At 42.5% G+C, this 21994-nt stretch overlaps 1 protein-coding gene across 4 annotated transcripts in view; it reads left to right on the forward strand.

Moving 5' to 3' along the window:
• The first annotated feature begins 290 nt into the window (after positions 1-290).
• RIMBP2 (RIMS binding protein 2) overlaps positions 291-21994 on the forward strand; it is a 277138-nt gene continuing 255434 nt past the window's right edge. Inside the window, exon 1 of one of the 4 annotated variants that reach the window (XM_074972300.1) lies at positions 291-565. The gene's annotated coding sequence lies outside the window, so the exon portion shown is untranslated. Of the gene's footprint in view, positions 566-834; positions 1142-21994 lie in introns of those variants that run through there. The other 3 variants (XM_074972299.1, XM_074972303.1, XM_074972308.1) reach the window with 3 other exon arrangements.

The following is a 21994-nucleotide window of genomic DNA, read 5'->3' on the forward strand; positions in this document are numbered from 1 at the left end:
CAGGTTCCTAAATAGGAGCTGAGCCATTTTGGAAAACGCTGAGCCCTTCTGAAAATTCTGCCTCAGTTTGCTCATTTGTAAAACGGGCTGCGGGGTGGAAGGAACCATGTCTGAAAAGGGGCTGTAAACATTCACTGCCTCTTTCAACCACAGGCACATTTAATTTTACGAACAATGGAGAAAAATTATTAAATGGAGAAGTATATTTCTGTAGCTGCTTTGGAAGGATTCAATACAATGATTCTAAGCTCCCTGGGAATAGAGTATTTCCTTGCACTGCGAAGCCTTGCATGGAAATGCAGAAAGCTCCACTCCACATTCCTTCCTGAGCCATATAGGCAATCAACTTGAACTGACACATCCTATAGCTAAAATTAAGGTGCATTATAGGAAACCCTCAGGAGTATACTGGTGCCTTTACATAAGGGCTGAAAGGTTTTGCTTCCTTTAAGGAAGACTTTTTATTTATTTATTTTTGTCATCCTTCCTTTCCCTCCCGCCGGGGCCCTTCCAGTATCTCCCCTCCAGTTGCTAGGCTGCACAGTTGGCGGCTGAAGTTTTGCAGGTGGGTAGGCTGCCGCTTTCTTTAAAGGAAAAGGACGGAAAGGTTGGAGGTGGCCCAGGTAATCTGATTTAATACCCTTCTGCCTCGGAGCGCCGCAGGGCAGGGGGGAGGTTCCAAGCTGGCAGTGACCGTCCATTGGCTCGCCCCCGTAGGCCACACCGCTGAGCTAGGCAGGAGACCCTGGGAGTGATGTGATGGCATTACTTGGAGGTACAATAACCCCCGCGCCTGGTGACCGAGCCAGGCTGGGATCCGGCCCTCTCCATGCTCCCTCCGGCAGCGCCGGGGCTTAATCCGGTGCGAAGGGGAAAGGGGCGAACCGGGGGAAAGCCATCTTTGCGTGTGCGTGCAGCGCCCGGCCCTGCGGTGTCATAGGCTCCGGCAGCGGCTGCACGGCCCGTGATGCTGGCTGGCGCCCGCCCGCTGCCGCCCTGCAGACAGCGAGGGAACCATTGGTAGCTGGGAAGCCCGGCGGCGCGGCTCCACCGGCGTTGCCGCCCCTGCCGCCTCTCCCGCACGCGGGGCCGGCACACGGCAGTTCTCTGCTGCGGGACGTCGGGGCCGCTTCCTTCCAAGGTAGGCTCAGCTCGACCCCGCTAAACGTAGCTCGCCCTCTCTAGCGGCTTTATGGGCCAACCCCCCCCCCCCCCACGTACAAAAGAGGGGGTGGATGGGGGACTTCTCCCCCAATGCTGCCAGGATTGCGGCGGGAACTCTGGGCACAGCCAGGCAAACTTTATGATTAGGCTGTAATTTGAGGGTGCCCTTCACTGGTTTTATTATCCCCCCCCCTCCCCCGGTGCTGTTTACAATGATAAAAGGTGGTCTTATTTGTGCATGAGCCGGAGGTAGAGGGATTAAGCCTTTGCGAGATGATTCCATTCTCCCTCCCGTTGATGTTTCATCTTGTGTCATTTTTACGAGTCAGTTTCCTATGAAAATAAGATACGGGCTGACACGGGTTTCATGGTGCCCTGTTTCTTCCCTGCGTAAGCTGCTGTGGGCAAAGTTAGTGACCAGACTGGCTAGCGGGTTTTATCCCCCCTTCCAGCGCTGTGTGCAGACGCACAGTGGCCCCGTGCTTCGCCGATGAACGCTGGGGTGTCATAGCAAAGTCGTCGGTGTGACTGCTCTTCCCTCAGAGAGATGGTTAATGAAATTATCTGCGGTATTTCCCAGGCATCAGTGTGGGAATGACACCAATGGGTGGGAAAAGCTTCTTTATTTTAAAAGTAATTTGCAAACCTTGTGTTCCAAATTGGACTAGTTGATTTGTGAAAAGGCCCCCGTTTCCAAAGGGAGGGAAGGAGAGATTTTGTGTGTATTGGTGTATAAGATGTATGTACTAGACATACATGTGTGTGTTACATATAATATTAGTGTCTGTGTGGTAGGTACTGTGTATATGTATGCATAATACAAATGAAATTTTACTATATCTTGCATGTATAGATATTGGTAAATCAGCTAGCATGTAGCAGATATCCATTCATGAGTATTATTTGGGAATTATAATACACAAGGGATACTGCAGTTTTTCTATTATTGACCTCTATTTAAAGTTGTGGTTATTTACTATAATGTCTAGTGTAGGGCAAAAAGCATATTCCTTTCCAAAAATGATTTGTTCATCAGTGTTACAATTGTGCATGGTCTTAATAGTATTTTAATTGTTGTAGATTTAAATGCACTCAAGGTTTTAAAGCAACTGCCTTTTGTTGCCCATTGATGATAAGCACTGTCCAACCTCGGTCCAATGCAGAAGACCATGTAGAGAAATTTATATATAAATGGCTCCACAGAATAATGTATCAGTGTGGATTGGTATTGCATCTGGCAAGAATAGGGACAGGTCCCTAAAGTACCCTACAATATTTTGAAGCACTGCATAAAAATGCAACCATTTATGTTAATGTTTTAATAACTGCACCAAGTGGATACAGAGAAGGAGGGAAAATGAAGGCTGCCACTGTCAAAATATAAATGAGTAATTCAGAGCAAGGTAAGAGCCACCTTAAGAAAACAGCATGAAATATTGAGGCATAGAGAGAGCCATAGAATGGAAATGAAAGGGAACTGCTTAAAATTAATGAGAAAAAATAAATGTGGAAGTGAACTGTATGCTGTGAGAGTCACTGTAGTCACTTTGTGGTTCAGTTTGTATGACTGGAAGGTGTTTCATTATGATTAGAGAGGGTCTTTCTGGTACACACATTTTGAGAGAGGAAAGCAATTTGAAATAACTGTTGCTGGTGTCCACTGGGGTTTATCTACTTAAAGACATATTATTCAAAAATTTTGCATTTTTCGAGTGTCTTGGGGTTTGTTTATAAATTATTGCTGTCTGCTCTTGTCAATGAAGAGATCCAGCTACGCTGAACAATGCATTTGACGTGGCATGATATTAAAACAACAAAAAAACCCTACGTCAGGTAGAACTAGTGAAGTGGCTATACTCTCTGCAGACTGAGGGCACCGTCACTTGCTGCTTGCTAGACAACTGAATTGGTGTTAGGTTGCTTTGCTTAGTACCTACCTAGCATGTTGTGTTGTGTTTACGCAGCGTGACTGTGGTAAAGGCTACATGCACAGAAGTGCAGGTTAACTTGGCATGCCACTGAATAGGATACAAGTATGTACATGGACCATCTGTTTATAAATTTGGTGCCTGTTTTTTAAAGACTAATATTGGCAAATTTTAGCTTTAGGATGTCACATGGTCTTTTAAAAACCTGAGAAGATGAGCCGTAACAATGTGGGTCAGTAGAGGACTCAGAACTTTAACCCTAATGTGAAAAGAGTAGCTGATACTTGATACCTTGATTAACTGATAAGCAGAGAGAATTACAGCATAGGTGCACAAACCTTAAGTGTTGCTATATACTGTTGACCTCACTTGATAGGTGATAATACATAAACATATGTGCATGTATAGATGTTTGGGTATGTATATAAGATATATACTTCTCTGTGTTTGTGTATTACATGAATATGCACACTCAATATTTTAGATACTCAATATTTTATTGTATAATATATGCATGTGTATAATGCACAAACACACAGGTCTCTATATTTTATATACATACCTACACAAATACATGCACTGATCTATGTACTCAGTACTTATTTACAAAAACATACACATTATTTTATGTTTATATTTATAGTACGTCTTTGTAATAATTGACTTATATTCTCACAATTTCCCACAATGGGAGGTGATAGCACTTCTGGATTGGATTTGCCAAAGACAGGATCCCACTCTGGAATGAACATTGGTTTGATTTGGTATGGTAATTCTTTCTGTATTTTACAGAGCATGAGTTATATTATATCACTACACAATTATGCTTCTATCACAAGGATTTAGTGAGCGCTCATCACCATATCACCTGGTTGCCATTAGGAAATTAAATAATTAAAAACACACACTTAACTTTACCCCAAAGCAAGTGGAGCCGTCCTACCCATTCCATAGTTAAATTAATGCAATGTACTTTGATAGCCAAGTCAGTTTTTCAGTACAGCACTATAATGGAAGTAGAGCTATGCAGTGAATTCATACTGGAGCCACCCAAGAGTTCTGAGATCGAGGACACTATTGTCCGATTTATTGACGTGGCTGCTGAATGAATTTTTTTTCCTGTCTCGTTTACATTTTAGTATTTAGAGGAAGCTTTAGCCCAGAGCCAAGTTTTGCACAAATGCTTCAGTATTTTATTTCCCCTTTGCCTTTTTATTAGCTGTAGCTTATTATATCCAATGAGCTGTCTGATAGGAATGGCATTTTAATGGCAAACTCCTCTAGCACTGTGTACAGCTTCCCTTGGGCTGTATTGCGGTGGCTAAAATGTATTTGAGGTGGCTTTAAGAAACTGTGAAGAGAGCATAGCACATCTGATGCTGCTATTTCTTAAGATGCTCGCTGTTTCTCTCTGACTGGTTATGCAAGTGTACCAAACGCCAGTATCACGGAGATCATCACTGGCATAAACAAAATTCCTTTGCTTATTTCTATTATAAATACATATTTTTAAAAAATGAATATGCCCAGAGCACAAAGTAGAAAATTGAGATGCTGCCACAGTGCTGAAAAAAATGGCGCCCCCTTGCAAGCACTACCCTATTTATTCACCAGTGAAAAGCTAGGGCTTGTGCTGTTGGGCTCATTTCCATAGAGGAAGACTCAGGAGATGCTGTAATTGCCCTGGCAGAACAGTTAAATATCCCATGGGGCAGCTGACAGTCGCTGAAGTTTGAACATGGTCAGTGTTAATAATCTCCAGGTTCTATTTCTCTTTCCATAACTATAAAAAAATCCTTTATTAAACACTGTGCTGAAGTTATCCGTTTGGGGTACATTCTATGAGGTGGTCTCCAGTAAGGTTGTCATTTTTTTAAGGAAAAGAGAATGAGCAATTTTCTTAATTCAGGACAGGCTAACTCCTGAAATGTGGTAAGCATCTGCAACTCTGACTCTAAGGGGAAGGGTAGGTGACTGTTGAATTGGACTGGGACTCTGGAAATCTGGGTTCAATTCCCACCTCTCCGCAGACATACTGTGTGGCCCTGGGCAAATCATGTAATCTCTTGGTGACTAGTTCCCCATCTGCAAAATAAGGAAAATAATATGTCCATTCTCCTATGTCTTGTCTGTCTAAGCTCTTCAGAAAGGGACTCTCTTCTTATGTGTCTATGTAATATATCATGCCTTGTACAAGGAGCCCAATTTCTGATTGAGACTTCTAGGTGCTACTTATAAACTGAAGATTTTGCAATGCCCAGTACCATTTAGTATTTGGCTTCAGTTTATTAATTCTTAGACAAATATTTCTCTAAGTGCCAGAAACACTTGAATTCACATGAGCTTTTGGAATACCAGATGTGATTTGTTAAATGTCTTTTTTCTCCATTGCGAACACAGGTGTATTCAGTGTGTAATGAAGTATACGTTCCTCTGATTATTGTGGCAATGGGGATTTGGTAGAAAATATTCACATGACCAAACCCAGCATGTAGGGAGAAGGGAATAGGAAGCAGTTCTTTAACTTTAATAAAGTTTCACCTCATCTACATTATGTTGTAGAAGCAGTATAATAACACTGAGTGCTTTTTAAGATGATAAATGTGACATTACTATGGAAAATGGTTGATGCTTATTATTAATCAGCAGCCATGTACACCTGTCTCTGAACATACCAAAGGAAGGCACTTTAAGCATAATAGTAGGACACAATCTCCTTTCCTCTATTTCATCTAATCAAAATCAGACACTATTTTCCTTTTGGCTTTTATAATCAAGAGCTGACTGCAGATTTTTTGTAATCTCCTCCCTAGTGTTCAAACGAGGGCCTGATTCACTAAGATGTTGAGCGCAATGGGATGATGGGCACAGAAATCCCTCCCAGGATCGGGCCCTGATTGATTTGCAGAACTATCTACAAAAGCTCAACATACTATGTACCAGGTGCCTGGGATGGGCCACACGGAGAAGGCCATACTCAGGGCAGACTGCAAGAAATAGGGCAGACAATCCCCCAAACTGGTGGTTTATTCTATAATTAGATTCACCAGGCCAGTAACAAAAGAGCTACTATAGTACCACACCGGTTAACCAGAAGCCAAACACAAGCCTTTGGGCTTTCCAGACATTGGCTCCCATCCAGACAACCCAATCTAATATAGTGAGAGGTTACTGAAAACCCATTTTATCATATAAGAGGTTCTTTCTAATCCCAAAGGATCAGACACATATCCCCATGTCATTATGAATCTCAGATCTTACCCAAATATCACGCTGTCAGCCCATTCTTATTATTAAATCTTTAGTTAGTTACTAAAACAAAAGAGAGTTATACGTGGTTAATAGATCATACACACACAAATGATTGCAAAGTCCTTATATCAGGTTTGTAGCAGTCATGGAATAGATTGTTGGCTTGTAAAGTCTCTCTGGAAACTTCCAAAAGATTGGAAGGTCCTCAGTCCATAGTTCAAGATGCTACTTTTAGATGTAAATCCACAGTCCAGAGAATTAGAGCAGGAAAGAGGCAACATGGAGATGTCTCAGGTGTCTTTTTATATCCTTTGCCATGTGCATGGAAGCTTTACTGTCCCAGACAAAGCCCATAGCCCCTGTATGTGGAAAATTACTGGTCCAAGATAGAGTCCAGGGTTGCATGAACATATCACACATATCCCTATACGTTTTGCTGACTCACAGTAGGTGGCTATTGGCTCCTTGCTGTCTGAGGCATCCTCAGGAAGGGCTATCTGGACAGGATGAGTTTCTTCAATTGCCAATTGTGCGAGTGGAGTGTCCTTGATAGGCCATCAACACACAGCTGTCTAGCCCTAATGAAAATTGTATTGGGTGCGGGGGGTGAGGGGTTCTACCCATGAATACAATGTAACGCTGACAGACCCCAGTCGGCGGTGGGCAGGATCAAACCTGGGACCTCTGGTGCTTAGTGCATGAGCCTCTACCTCATGAGCTAAAAGCCAACTGCCTGTTAGCAGACTCATTTTCTCTCTCTCTGTAAGTGGTCTTGGTGCCACTAGATGGGACAGAACACCACACCCAGGAGGTGTGTGGGTTACAGCAACACAAGATATTAAGTATGTTTAAGATACAAGTATATATCTAATATTCATAACTTCAGATACACAGATGATACATGCATATAAACAGAATAATCATACTTAGCAAATCATAACTTTTCCATTGACATCTTACATGACATATTTTATATGAGATTTGTTGCAATTGTTTAGCAATGGTAGCAATAATGATACTAATGGTCATATTTCTTATACACAGCATCACAGGCAGCTTCAGGTATATTAGAAATCTAGAATGTACCAGAGGCAGAAAGGGTCCCTTTGAGCCTGGGATAAAATTAATCCTGCTGAGGGATGGTTTAACAGAATCCAGAGAGGAGGAGGAAATTCCACCAGAGTGGAATATTTTGCCTCAGTCCCTCAATCCCCACTCATAGTTTGAATATGGCTTATCTCCATTCTGTGGGAACCTGTCTTGGCTATGCCCCCTTCGAAAATCATGGTGCTTTTTTTGTTGCCATGTTCCAGAAATAATTGTTTCTCTTCTTGTTTGTTGTAATGCTCTTTAAAAAATAAATAAGGGACAGATCCTCAGCTGGTGTAAAGAAACAATAACTTCAGTAGAACTAGGCTGCTTTATACCAGCTGAGACTGTGATCCATAAGACCTAATTCTGAGGGCCTCATTGGATGGGCAAGTGCCCTTGATCCCCATTGAAGGCAAATGGAGCTTAGGGCACTGGGCACCCAGCTGGATGAGGCCCATAGTTATCACTGTAACAAGCAGTAGGTATTTAAGCCTATCCCTTGCTCACTGCATTTCTCTATTTCTGTGGCAGTCGTAGTTTTATCTAAATGTAAAAAAAAAAAAAAAAAAAACAACCCCGCCACCCTTCCTCTTCCCATAAAAGGAATCATGTATATTGTTCATAATGTTAAGAAGCATGTTCTCTCTTGAGTCTGAGTATTTTTCTCTTCCTGTCCCTTGTTTACTGTCTGCTAATTACATTTTGTAGGTGGCAGTTTTAAATCTTAGTGGGCCATGTCATGTGACTGCTAATGCTCTGCAGATCTCTGTTACATAACCCATAAGTCGTCTGGAAAAATGTGCTTGTGTCATCCTGGGCATGACATAAGGCTCCATTTGAAGCTTAACAGTCTGATCAGTTTTTATGTAGAATGACTGTAGGAACCTTGTGCACAGTTTGTTCCGGCAAATGACTTGTGCCCTAAGTTGTCTGGCCAATTGTCTTATTTCCCTGAAATGCTTTACAGTCTGCAGCGTCTCTCTTTTCTGCAGGGTGTGTGCACGTTGTGTGTGTGTGGGGAGGGGGTTACATCTACCTTAGTAACAGGTATCTGTCTTTAGATGCCCTGATATGCCAGGTAACAATCCAGATAAAGTAGCACATTGGAATACCCTCCTCCTCCTCCTCCTTCCCAGGTATTTGTTAAATTCCTAATAGCATGTTCACCATGGATTTAAATTAACCTCGTTGGTCTAAAATAACCCCTGAAAACACATCCTAATTGGGCTGTTTATGCATTATGCAAAATGAAACATGAATCAAAGGAGAAGTTTAAAAAATTGCTAGGTAGAGATTATAAAATGTTAATGCATGATAATTCATTAGGATGCTATTTCACAAAAGAAGAATTTTTATTTTAAATGATGTATGTTGTCAGACCCATGCAAATAATGGTTCCTCCTTCCTTCCCTAAACCAGCATTTTGTCCTTTGGCTTTATATGCATACAATAATTGTTTTTGGTACTATTAATGTTATTTACACACTACTCAAAAATGTACTAGGCATTTCATAGATACACAAGTCATGTCCATGCCCCAAATGATTTCCAAACTTGCACAGATAGGGCATTTGACTGGGACTAAGGAGACCTGGCTCCTAGTCTTGGCTCTGCTGCAGACTTGCTCTTTATGACCTTGGGCAAGTCAGATCATACCTCTGTGTCAATCTCCTCATCTGCAAATGGGCTTAATGATACTTACTTTTCTTTACGGAGCACTTTGAAACCTCGGGACAAAAGCTTCAATATAGGAATAGTTGGAGGAAATTCTATGGTCTGTGTTGTAGAAGAGGCCAGACTAAATTATGTAAATGGTTCCTCTGTCCTTAAAATCTATGACTTTATTAATCCATATAAGAGCTAATTATTGTGTGTATTAGACAACATACACACGATGGAAGCAGGGGAAAGAATTAAAACATGAGTGTTTGAAAAACAATTAGGATTTTTTGTTTTGTTATACTTTTTTTGGGGGGGGGTCACTTCTTGCCTTTATGCTTTCAATATAATTTCCAAGCCCTGGACTACTAGTTTATTTTAAATTTATCATTACTACTATATATCACTGCAGTTATAAACCTTCTCTCTCTCTCTCTGTCCATTTATACGGTGGGAAGGGTATAGTTGTCTGTGTTCTAATGGTAGGTGTCTGTTTCTAGATAATCCAGATAATGTGTATAATTGTAGATATATTGGGCCAAATTTCCCTGTGATTTAATTTCATTGACTTCACTGAGGTTTGTCCAGGGATGAATCTGGCTTATTGTATGTGTGTGCTGTAATGTAAATAATGCTTAGCTACCTATGTAAAGTTCTTTGAGATCTGTGGATGAAGAGTATCTCTTTGAGATACTTCGAGATCTGTGTTTGAATATTCTATATCCTTTTTAAGCACTGATTTTGGACTGCATTCTCGAGAATGTAAGTTCTCCAAGGTTAACTTAATCTCATTGAATAAATGAAAAATGGAAAAATTGTGGCATAAATTGTTATGTGAATGAGACATCTGTACAGCTATTCGGGGCGGGGGGAATGATTTTGTGCATTAAAGAGATCCTGTCAATGAGGCTCTCATGCTAAATAATTGTTAATTTGTATTATGGTGGTGCTTAGAGGACCCCATCAGAGACCCAGGCTCCGCTGGGCTAAAATGATGATATGAACATAGTGTAAAAGTTGCCCTGGAGAACTTGCAGACTGGGTTTAGGTCAAGACACCACACAGGTGGCTGAAACAAACAGATTGGGTGTAGGGAGACAAAGTAATAGTAAGACTAGCACGGTGTGTATAGCCCACTGTAATTCAAGCTTGCTACCTGGCTAACCATTCACAATGGGCACAGTTCTGGAGGCAGGATGGCAAAGGTCAGTCTTTGGATAGGTCTCTCCTTAAGGATTCCATCAAGGGTTATTTAAGGGGGAAGAACAAACATGGAAGATTAGAACTTCAGTGCAGGACCCCAGCCTATAGAATGCCTAATACAAAGTTGGCACTATACAAAGAAGTCAAGGGCAAATCCTCAGCTGATGCAAATTGTTATAGCTTTGTTGACAACAGTGGAGCTATGACACTTTACAACCCACTGAGGTTATGTACCTAAGAATGGTGGTAGGGCTATTTTTAAGGTTATCAGCCTTCCCCAGTGATCCTTTTTAAAGAGAGAGGTGTGTTTCTTAGGCCACGTCTACACTACCTGACGGATCGGCGGGTAGTGATCGATCTATCGTGTCTAGTGTAGACGAGATAAATCGATCCCCGATCGCTCTGCCTTCGACTCCGGAACTCCACCAGGGCGAGAGGCGGAAGCGGAGTCGACAGGGGAGCGATGGCCGTCGATCCCGCACTGCGAGGACGTGAAGTAAGTGATTCTAAGTCTATCTAAGATACATCGACTTCAGCTACTCTATTCTCGTAGCTGAAGTTGCGTATTTTAGATCGATTCCCCCCTAGTGTAGACCAGGCCTAAGAGATTATACTGTCCTGTGGCAGGGTATGAGTTAGAGTAAAGCCACTCTACAGAAAAGCCTTATTGTATGGAAGGTTGTATGCATGTGTCGACAGGCATTGGAAGAAAATGAGTGCTTTGCTAGCTTTACCTCTGATAGGTGATGTTGATAGTTAGAAATCTACTTCATGTTGTGTAATTTTTAACCTTGATTTGATTTTTTGAGAGAGCATGCACTGAATTTCAGTAAATGCAGCCAAAGGTATGTGAAATCCAAAAGAGGGCCACGCTATCTGTCATTTTTAAGCAACTACGACTGTTACTTATATAGCCCATTGATATAAGGTTTGTATATAAATAATTTCTGCCTGACATGTTAGAATTGGAAATTTCCTTTAAAGAGTTTAATCAGAAAAGAGGCTGGGGGAGGGGGAAAGAGAAAAGCTGTATGTGGTGTTAAGGGCTAAAAGAACCAGTTAGGGAATGATCTTACTGCAAAACACAAAGGGATCAAAATTATGCTTATTCTGAATTTGCAGGGCAAGTCTCTTTTGTGGGGGAAAACCACCCCCTAGAATGTCCTTTTGAATGATTTCTTGAAATGTTAAATAACATGAAGAAGAAAGGAATGGAATATGGACAGAGTGTCCAGCCCCTGTCTGTATGGCTCACATTCTGCCAGAGAACTTCAGGCAGGCATCTGGCAGACCAATAAACAGAGATGGACCAGAACTAATATCCCTAATTCAGACCCCCTGAGCTATGGCTGTTTCAAAACCTGGTTTCCAACTTTTTGGCTCTGATTTCTCTTTAGAGAAAACACTCATGGGAAATGAGGGGCAAAAGTTTTCAGCCCTGCCTCTGGCTTCCTTGGGAAACCCCAGAGAGGCCACTGTACAGGCTGTATGCGATAGGAGTTGAGTTGCTGATGGGAGTGATCTGAGTGTTGGGTGTTGACTCACATATTCCTGTGTGTATGTCCCTGACTTGGCAATGACCCATATGTATATACCCACTGTCACCCTGCATATGTTCTATGCTCCTGGCACATAAATATTCACATCCCATTAAAATTCTAATTTCCTTAGGCTCCTTTGAAAATCCCAGCCTATCAAATATAATTTAAATTAGTGGGGATGTTCCCACATTCCTGAGCCAGTAACAAAAGCACATCTCACCATTTTGCAGGGTGCTAAAGACTGACTCTGAGGTCAGTGGGAAAGCTGTCTAACACTGGCTCTTTATGAGTAACTGAAGAAACAAAATTCAATTGAGGCATGCTTTGGCTAAAGACTGCCTTCAGTGATCAGTTTTGATGCCATTTGTGTGAAGGGTATTAAACTTTCGTTTCTACAGTGCATTTTAACAAGAGAGTAAAACCTCAGTTTGAAAGCTGTTGTACATCAAATTGGTAAAATATATCTTAGTAAAATTTGTTTTTTAATCTGGTTTATATGAATGGAAATTTTGATTGTTCGGCTAAGCTTTTATCAAAATTATGATAAAGCAGCCATATTTTAAAAAGTTTTTATTTCCCTTTAAAAACCAGGAATGAGCCTTTAAATGGGCTAATTTATTTTAGTCATTTGAGTGCCTGATTGAGTGCCACAGTGTATGTCTACATTGCAATTAGACGTCCTGGGCTGGCTGGTGCGGACTCAGGCTCGTCGGACTCGGGCAAAGGGGCTGTTTAATTGCAATGTAAACATTTGGGCTCAGGTTGGAGCCCGAGCTTTGGGACCCTGCAAGGAGGAAAGATCCCAGACCGTGAGCCCCAGTGCAAGTCTACACTGCGATTAAACAGCCCCTTTGCCTGAGTCCTGCCAGGCCAAGTCAGCAGACACAGGCCAGCTGTGGGTTTTTTAATTGCAGTGTAAACATACCTATAAGTGCTAAGAAAGAACCACTTTGTGCTCTATAATGTAATGAGTGGTCAGTTATAGGGGCACATGCCATGTGTGTTTTTCATAGGCCGACTTGGTAAAAATACTTTGTTGTTCTAGAAACCATTCGTTGTACACAGATAGCATGAATCTTATATACATTAAAGCTATGTTTACACTGCAGATGGGAGGTCTAATTCCCAGTTTGGGTGGATGGACACAAGCTAGCTCTGTTTCAACTACCGTACTAAAAATAGCAGTGCGGCCCCAGTGGCATGGACTGCTAGCCTGAGCTGCTGACTAAGTACAACCCCGTCCAAGATCCTAGATACATACCTAGGTGGCTAGCCAAGCTGCCGCCCATGCCAGCACGGCCACACCGGTATTTTTAGTGTGCTAATTGGAGCAGAGCTAGCACATGCTTGTCTGCCTGAGCTGGGAAGTACACTTCGCAGCTGCAGTGTAGATGTGCCCTAAGAATTTTAGACCCCATTTTTCAGCATGGTGTGGCTGCACTGCTGCCACCAATGGTGTACGCTACAAGTATACAGGGCTCAGGTGTGTTTACCATGAAAACCTGCTCTGAGCAGTAAACGTTGAAGAGCAAACATTGCATTTGTATATGGTAAATAAATCCCCATATGTTTCATAAACACAACTGCACACTTTGATGCAATAAGCAAGTATGTGCTTCTAAAAATAATGCTGCATTGAAACATTTACCTTTTTTGATCTCTTTCCAAGCAAAGTTTCTAACTAGATATTGAGTACAGCCTGGTGAGCTTACTCTGTTGTGCTTAAGAGCTCTGGAGGGCCCAACCCCATTGTAGGAGGGACTGTACAAATGTAAAAGAGACTGTTTGCCCTAGAACTCGTTACTCAATGTATGAGACAACAGGTGTGTACAACAGATGGGGAAGCACAATATAACAATAAGTAAATATTGATAGGCAGTGGTCATATATATATCAGCTGGTCGTGTAGGGCTCTTCACTGTACCCCTCCAGATCACTGTCCTATGCTTATTTATGTTCCCTTGATGTCCTGCTTTCACTGTCACCTACTCCAGGTATTCAAAAATCACAAGCCAGGCCCCCGCAAATCCTGAGATTTAAAAAAAGTAATAAATATTTGGAATCTTATTTGCCTTATGGTTTTTGATCCTTTAGAGTTCAGGGTTTCAAGCTTTTATCTGTCACTATTAGGGCTAGAAGTTTACCCCGCAAAAGTGACATTCTCAACTAATCACATGACTCAAGAAGTTGGGCTTTTAACAACAACACAATGTATTGTGAGACTTGTGATAAAATCGCAAGAGTTGGCAGCAATGCTTTTCTGCTGAACTTTCTCTGTGTAGACCGCCAGACTACACTCAGTTTTGTTTGATGCCTTGGGTCAGTAGTTTTAAGGGTTATGGGATAGGGAAGAATTTCTCCTGAAAAATCCTGCTATGGAAAGAAAGAAAAACTGGTCTTGAGATGAAGAGACTGATCTAGGACTCAGGAAATCTTGGTTTACTTCCCAACTCTTCCACAGACTTTCTGTGAGAGCCTCTGCAAATCGCTGCACATCTGTGCTTCAGTCCTCTCATCTGTAAAACAGGGATAATACTTCTCCATATAATAACTGGTACATTCATTAATTAAATACAAGCTTTTGACTCTCTGCTTTGAGTTGCCTCTTGTCCTTGTGGTTGGTAGAAGTTTCCATCAGTGTTTTCAGAATATTTTTTTGTCTTAACAAAAAAAAAAAGAACCCACCCATAGACACAGCCCAGTTTTCTCTTGAACCCCTATTCTCATTCTTTCCAGCTGTTTATAAATAACCTGAATCTTGAGCCATGGAAAGAAAACAGATTAGCAAACATTGAGCCCTCTGATTCCCTTCCCCCCCCCCCATCCACCCTCCCAAGTCCGACTGTCTGACCTTCAAACCTTTAAAGGTAGAACATGTATGGGGTTTTTTTTTTCTCCCCCCAAAAAACATATCACACAGGTTGAAAGTGTAGTACAGAAAATTTATCAGTGTGCTCTCTTTAATACCCCTCAATTAAACAGAGCTTGAGTCAGATTCACCACTGGCATAAAGAAGATGCTTTCAATGTGGAGGGCTCACATCAGCTTTAATTGATTTTACACTTTCAGTGAATTTGGCCTGAACATAACTGTGCCAGGTACTGTGATGTGTCCACAGGAAATAAAACTAAAAGAACTGACTGATTTGGAAGGGGTAATAAACCTTGTATTTGAAGATGTAAACTAGTCTTTAACTATTAGAGCTCATCCTTGTCTCTGTAGGGGGTGCAGATTATTCCACATCTGCTTACTATGAGGTAATGGTAATGGCCATTGTCAGAGATCGGATACTGGACTAGCTGGACCTTGGGTCTGATCCAGTATGGCAATTCCTGTGACTCCTTTCATTATAACTCCAGTGTGCAGATTTAGATGATAACAATATTTGGTCGTTACTGAATGAGTTGGGCGCGCTGCTTTTATTTTATTTTTTAAAGGCAGTAAGATTTTCAGTATCATCGAACCAAAACCAGACTAATTTTTCAAACTACTTACCTCCAAAGATAAGGATGGAGGTCAGTATTACAAGCTGCATTGGGGCAGGAGGCATTGACAGTGGTTTCTTTAGAGAATTTAAGCGTCTGACAAATTTCACTTCCCCCACCCAGAGTAGCCATGGTTCCTGAGAGGTTAAGTGCCCCCACACCATTTGGGTGGAAGCATATTCATGTTACATACATTTCATTATGAAAAGGGGACAGATCTTTGGTAAAAGGTCTCCTGGAGAAATAGACCAAGCCATGTCCTGCAGCTCTGTTCCTTCTGGCCATAGGCAAGCTTATTTTTGCCTAATTTTGAACCCTTTCATATGTCGGGCTAAAAAGTGTGATCTATATATTGTTGGATTTGCTGTCTGCTTAGGGGAGATTGGAGGCAGTGGAGAAGCCGAGAGGGGTGCAGGAGAACAAAATACAATGGAAAAATGTATGTTTGAGAGAGAAGGCAGAATGAAAACCAAATACTCTTCAAAAGGGAGCAGGAAAGAAAGGGGAGTGAAAAATCCTAAAGATAAATATACAGTATAAAAGGCAGTACCTGTCTGAACCTATATATGAGGGAGTTTTTGTGCTGTTCATCTGGACTTTGGACTATCTTATTTATTTTAAACAAGTATAACACATCTATATTAAATCAGTCAGTTTAATACTGAATGTGAAAATACTGTCAGTCAAACAGCCAGCAAGTGATGGTATCATCCTGAATTCTTTGGCATTGGTCCTCCTTTCATGCTCTGCCACATGCTAGAATTTGATTTTATCTGTGCATTTGTTCCTTTCTGGACTATTTCCCTCTCCCCAAAAGAATAAAATTCAGAAGTAAGCATTTTTCTGCATTCTACAGAATTGTCACTGACTTCAAGGGAGTCCTTCTTGAATATAAAGCAATCTGATGTTTGTGGAAAGGGTCTGGTGGGACAGTGTTTCTATATCCTTCATGACTTTAAGAAAAATATAATGTTAGTGATATGAAATGCCATTTATTTTCATTATCTGCAGTATTCATCAAAATTTTAATTATTGGTATGGGTTAAATAAAAGGTATAATGTACTCCAAAGGCAGCAATGCCGTAAAAAAAATCCTGGTTTTCATGTCACCAGAAACTCTTTGTAGGCTTAATTTATCATAATATCTTTTGGGCTAGAAAGGATCTCAAGAGGCTCATACAGTCCATTCTCCTGCATAATGGCTCAACTGAATGTCTCCTTTTCAATTAAATGATAGAGCTCTTCCAATACTTGCAACTGCAGTCTTCTAATTGGTTGACTAGCTGTCCTTATAAGGAGGACTTTAATACAAGTTAACAGGGGGAGCTTGGTATTCTCATGACCCCCCACAGATCTTATTCACGGAGGCCCCATCAAGTGTCTCAAAGGAATGCTTAACTATCCCCATCAATCATTATTGGAGTGATAAAAGGCTGCTATTATATAAATAATACAAGCATCTGATAAATAATTCAGAGGAATTATCACAGCATCCCATTCTGTATTACATATCATCTGAAAATTACTATGCTCATGCAAAAGGGAAAAAAAGGGTGGGAGAAATGAGATCACAGCGTTGCCATCATTAATAATAATTGAAACAAAATCTATATGTACTTTTAAACATTTGAAAGGCAGATGTTTTAAAGTGCTGTGATTTTTGTGTGAATTTAATGCACAATCAAACGGAGTCCTGGAAACGGGAGTCCTGTGTTTACCAACAGAACAGGCACTGGGCAGGCTGCAGCAGTGTGAGCTTCCCTTCTATCCCACCTGACCAATGTATGTTGACTGATATGAAGAGACCCCTTCTAGAGGTGAGTCCGTTATCCAGGCCAAATCAGACTTTGCCTCTTACTGAGGCTGCCCAAAAGGTCTCCAAACTGTGATGGTGGTTTTGTGATTTGGACACCTGTCTGCTCACCAGTCAGCTCACAGATGTTAAATAACTTCTAGTCCCTTCAGGCCTGGCCTGGATTTAGGCTCCAATCCAGTAAAGCCGAATCTGACCCTAAACTACAAAAGATTATCAGACTGGGAATTGACTCTGAAGTCCTAGGTTAGCTCCCTGACTAAGAGAAAACCTTCCTCTCTTGTCCTCACAGCCCTGTCATAGAATCATAGAATATCAGGGTTGGAAGGGACCTCAGGAGGTAGGTCATCTAGTCCAACCCCCTGCTCAAAGCAGGATCCAATTCCCAATTTTTGCCCCAGATCCCTAAATGACCCCCCTCAAGGATTGAACTCACAACCCTGGGTTTAGCAGCCCAATGCTCAAACCACTTAGCTATCCCCTCCTCCTTTTCTGTTGTTCATTCTGTGCAGCTCATTGACCAATTTAAAATGCAGACTAACTTGCCAGCTAAAAGTTAATTGATCTCCCTTTTTTGGAAACAGTGGGGTTCCCCTAATTGTCACCAGCATAAACTATACAGATCAGTAGGCAGTTCTGCTGATCCATTATTGTGTCAATTATTGTGGTTTCCCTGGAGGTATTCCTTAGAAAAACAAGTTCTTATTTCAAGCTGCTATTCTTAAGAGACCAAGTGTGATGGGGTTATTATTCATGTTGTCCCCAGAATACCTTATAAGCTGTTTAAACTCTATGCCAAATGAAAGTAAATCATGGAGATGGGGAAAGGAGTCCAGGGGAGTGTACCGCCTTAATGCAAACCCAGAGGGGAACATCTATTATTGAAATGAGCAATAAGGCGAGCGAATGGAACAGCTCTATGAAGGAACGGTCAAATAGCAGACAATAGAACTTGCTAGCAGCACATGAGGACAATTTTAAGCAAGATGTCTGTTCCAGTGCATCCAGAACACACCAGATCAGCAATCTCTGTACCAAAGGCAGTGAAAACTAACTAACTAGTAAGACTCCCTGCAGCAAATGCACAAAAAGCAGTTTATGTAATCTTCGATACCTTCAGCTCACACAGCAGGGGTTTCCTGCCGTCAAGCAAGGAAAGCAACAGAGTTCATGCCCCTAACAGAGGGTGACTTCACCTACCCTAGGTGATTTACATGCAAGCAACTTCTTGCTAATGAGGGGAGACTTTTTTTTAATGTGTTGACGAGTAAAATCTGTTTCCATTTTTCATGGTTTCAAGTGAGACTAAAAAAAAATCCTGATCAAACTGTGGCCAGTTTATCACTTGGGGTGGGGGAGTAAGAAAATGGAACTTGAGCTTTCATCTCATTGAAACAACTTAAAAATATGCCAAGGATGCTCTCAATAAATGCTCAGATAAATTTGTTAGTTTCTAAGGTGCCACGAGTACTCCTTTCCTTTTCTCAGAAAGGCAGAAAGCTGTAGGCAGCAAGACAGATGTTCGTGGGAATAGCTTCCCCTTTTGGGATATTTATGCAGGATGGGAGGGAGTCTGTGACTAGGTGGAAATCTGGTCGTTTTGCAACCTTCTGGAACCAATCTGAACCTGCTTTGGAACACAGACCCCATTTCCCCTCTACTGTAGGTGAAGAAGCCCATGGCACAACAGGCTCTTTACGAACACTAGAGAAGAGATTTAAGACCAAGCACATCCTGCCAGCATTGCTCTATCCAGCTGTAAAAGGAAAATTGAAGTCACGCTTCCAAACTTTATCACCAGAGGCTCTTGAAAAAGAAAACACACAACTAACTGCCATTTTCCTCTCTCCCCATTCTCCCTACTGACAATACCATTTCCTAAAGTGCCATGAGAAAGTCGCCTTAGCCTAAAAATGCTCAGTCTCCCAATGATTCTGAAAAGGGGCTCGGGACACAGAGCCATGAAGACAGCTAACCATATGGGAGGGGAAGCAAGCACACAGCTAAAAGCAATCTAGAGAGACAAGCTTTCTGCGTCTGCTCTGAATGGAGCAGATTACCAGTTGCTATTCAGATTTGTTTTCATAAAGATGGGAAGATAAGGACATACTAATAAAAAGTGAAGCACATAATGGGGGAGGCTTTCCAATTTGGCAAGGAATGATCCAGGCCTTCTTTGCCACCCTTGCTCAGCACTGATGCTGTTTTCTTAATCTCTCTCCAGTGTGGCAGGACAGCTCTACTTGGGTAGGACTGGGTGATGCAAAGGAGAGCCCAGCCTGGAACTAATCAGCGAGAACATGCCTGATCATTATTTTTTTCCCCACTTATAAAGTTGTTTTGATTGCAGCTGCACATTTGTTTCCTAGGCAGCCTTGTTTGATCATGTTAGCATTTGAATGATTCCAGCTTAGCTTTGAAGCTAATACCTCAGTGAGGTGAAAGGGGGCTTGGCGACTACAGCATTCATAGCTGTGCTTTGTGATTTATGTTCCTGGCTACACGCAGTGAGTTATTTGTTTGTTTCTTCATGAGGCTAGTTCTGCAGGATGATCATAGTTTGACTTGTACAAGGAACGGCTTCATAATGGTTAAGAAACATTAAATCGGTTAGCCTGGATCCATAAAACCTGGCATAATGTGATAGTACTACGCACTTCTAGTCCTTCATCCTGGGATTTCAGTGCAGTTTACAAATGTTAATAAATTGAGGCTTCCTATGCTCCTGTGTAGCAAGTGAGATTGTTATCTTTAGTTGACATAAAGAAGCAAAGTAACTTGCCCAAGCTCACACAGTGAGTCAATTGCAGAGTTAATAATAGAACCCTGGAGTTCTGACTCCCCCAGTTCCTTTTTCCACCCACTAGACACGGGGCGGGCAAAATACAGCCCGCGGGCAGGATCCGGCCCATCTAACATTTCTGTCCTGCCCACCATGACTAACATTTCTGTCTGTCCTTCTCTGTCCCCTCGTGATCTCTGGGTCTGGGCTGCTGAAAGGCCCATGGCTCAGCGAGGTGCTCAGGCAGGCTGCCTGCCATGGCCCCACGCCACTCCCGGAAGTGGATGGCTGCTGCTGGCATGTCTCTGCGCACCCTGGGGGGAGGGGGCGGCTTTGCGTGCTGCCCCTGCCTCCAGCACCGTCCTCACAGCGGTTTCCAGCCAATGGGAACTTTGGGGGCGGTGCTTGCGGGCACAGGCAGTGCACGGAGACCTGCTGCCCCCTCCCTCCCAAGGGGGGGTGCAGGGATGTGCCAGCAGCAGCCAGCCACAGCCGCTTCCAGGAGCAGTGTGGGGCCACGGCATGCAGGCAGCCTGCCTGAACCCTGCTTCGCCACTGGCCGAGAGCCACCTGTGGTAAGCGCCTCCCGGCCAGAGCCTACACCAAGCACCCTCTCCCACACCTCAACCCCCTGCCGCAGGTCAAACCCTCCTCCTGCACGCCAATCTCCTGCCTCAGCCCAGAGCCCCCTCCTGCACCAAATTCCCTCCCAGAGCCCACACCCCTCACCCTCTCCTGCACCCCAACACACTGCACCAGCCCAGAGCTCCCTCCTGCACCCAAACTCCCTCCCAGACCCCGCACCCCCTCCATTAATATAGGAGAAATGTGTGGCCTGTGACAACTTACCAAAATTCGTGGAGTGGCCCCCCTGCGAAAATTATTACCCACCCTGCACTAGACTGACAGCCATATATACAGAAGAACCCAAATTCCCTGCAGATACGAACATTTTCCAGCTTGCAATTTTCTACTCGTGTTCCTGAGAAATAAATACAGGAAACAAAATAATAATGTACAGTATCCACAGCAGGGATGGTGGGAGGTGGAATCCTCTGTCGATGTGACACAGGAGCAGGGTTATTTTGTTAACCCACCTTTTTAGGAAGTGATGGTGAATACCTACAGGAAGATACTGATTGCTGGCTGCTGACTCATTTTGGCAAGTGTGGCTTGTTAACTGCACCCTGGATATAAGAGAGGTGGGCATGGCTCTTGGGACAGTCAAAACTGGACTCTTAACGCAGAACAGAATCATCTCTGTTGTAGAAAAATTCCTTTTTGTGCATTTGCTGCTGGAGGTTTCCAACCATTAATTTTCACTGCCTTTGGTACACAGATTGCTGATACAGTGCATTTTGGATGCAATGGAACAACTAGAGTATCTTTCTTACAATTGTCCTCGTGCTGCTGCTAGCAAATTGTGTTGTCTTCTATTTAACTGTTAAGGTATTTTTAGTTCTATATGAGTTACATAGGAGGCTTCTGTTACTTCCCACCTTTATTCAATAATGTGCCACCTTGTAAGACGCTACTTGGTACTTGTTTGAGACCCAGTCTGATTGCCTACAGAGTTCTATTTGTTCTGGAGCTCCTCTGAATTCAGTAGTGTTTGTCTTTTTCTCTGGTGATCTCTAGATCAAGGCGTCAGGAACTAATTTAGATCACAGCCAGGGATCTTGTCTGGTCTCGGTGACTATACACCTTACTATTGTCTCCCAGCTCAGGAGCAATTCCCATTGCTCGAGTGATAGGGGCCCATGCTTTGAGTGCTGAAGATTCTAGTTTCTAGGAGATGTGATGATGGCTTATTGCTAACTGGGACCTGTATGGAGATCTGTCGTCATGCAGCTGTCACATGCTTCAGGAAGCTGTGCGTCATGTCCCTCTCTAATTAATGACTGGTCCGGATGACATTTCTCCCTTTAACACAACAGTAAAACTGTTGGTTTTGAAAGTCCTGGGTTTAATCCCTGCTGACAAGCTATGATATGGGGCGTCATTTATGTATATACAGTGATGACCTGCCAAAATCTTAACAACGGGTTCCCTCCTCACCCCACGAGGGCGTCATT

The sequence above is a fragment of the Natator depressus genome, chromosome 15 (genome assembly GCF_965152275.1).
Source record: "Natator depressus isolate rNatDep1 chromosome 15, rNatDep2.hap1, whole genome shotgun sequence".
NCBI classification, from domain to species: Eukaryota; Metazoa; Chordata; order Testudines; family Cheloniidae; genus Natator; species Natator depressus.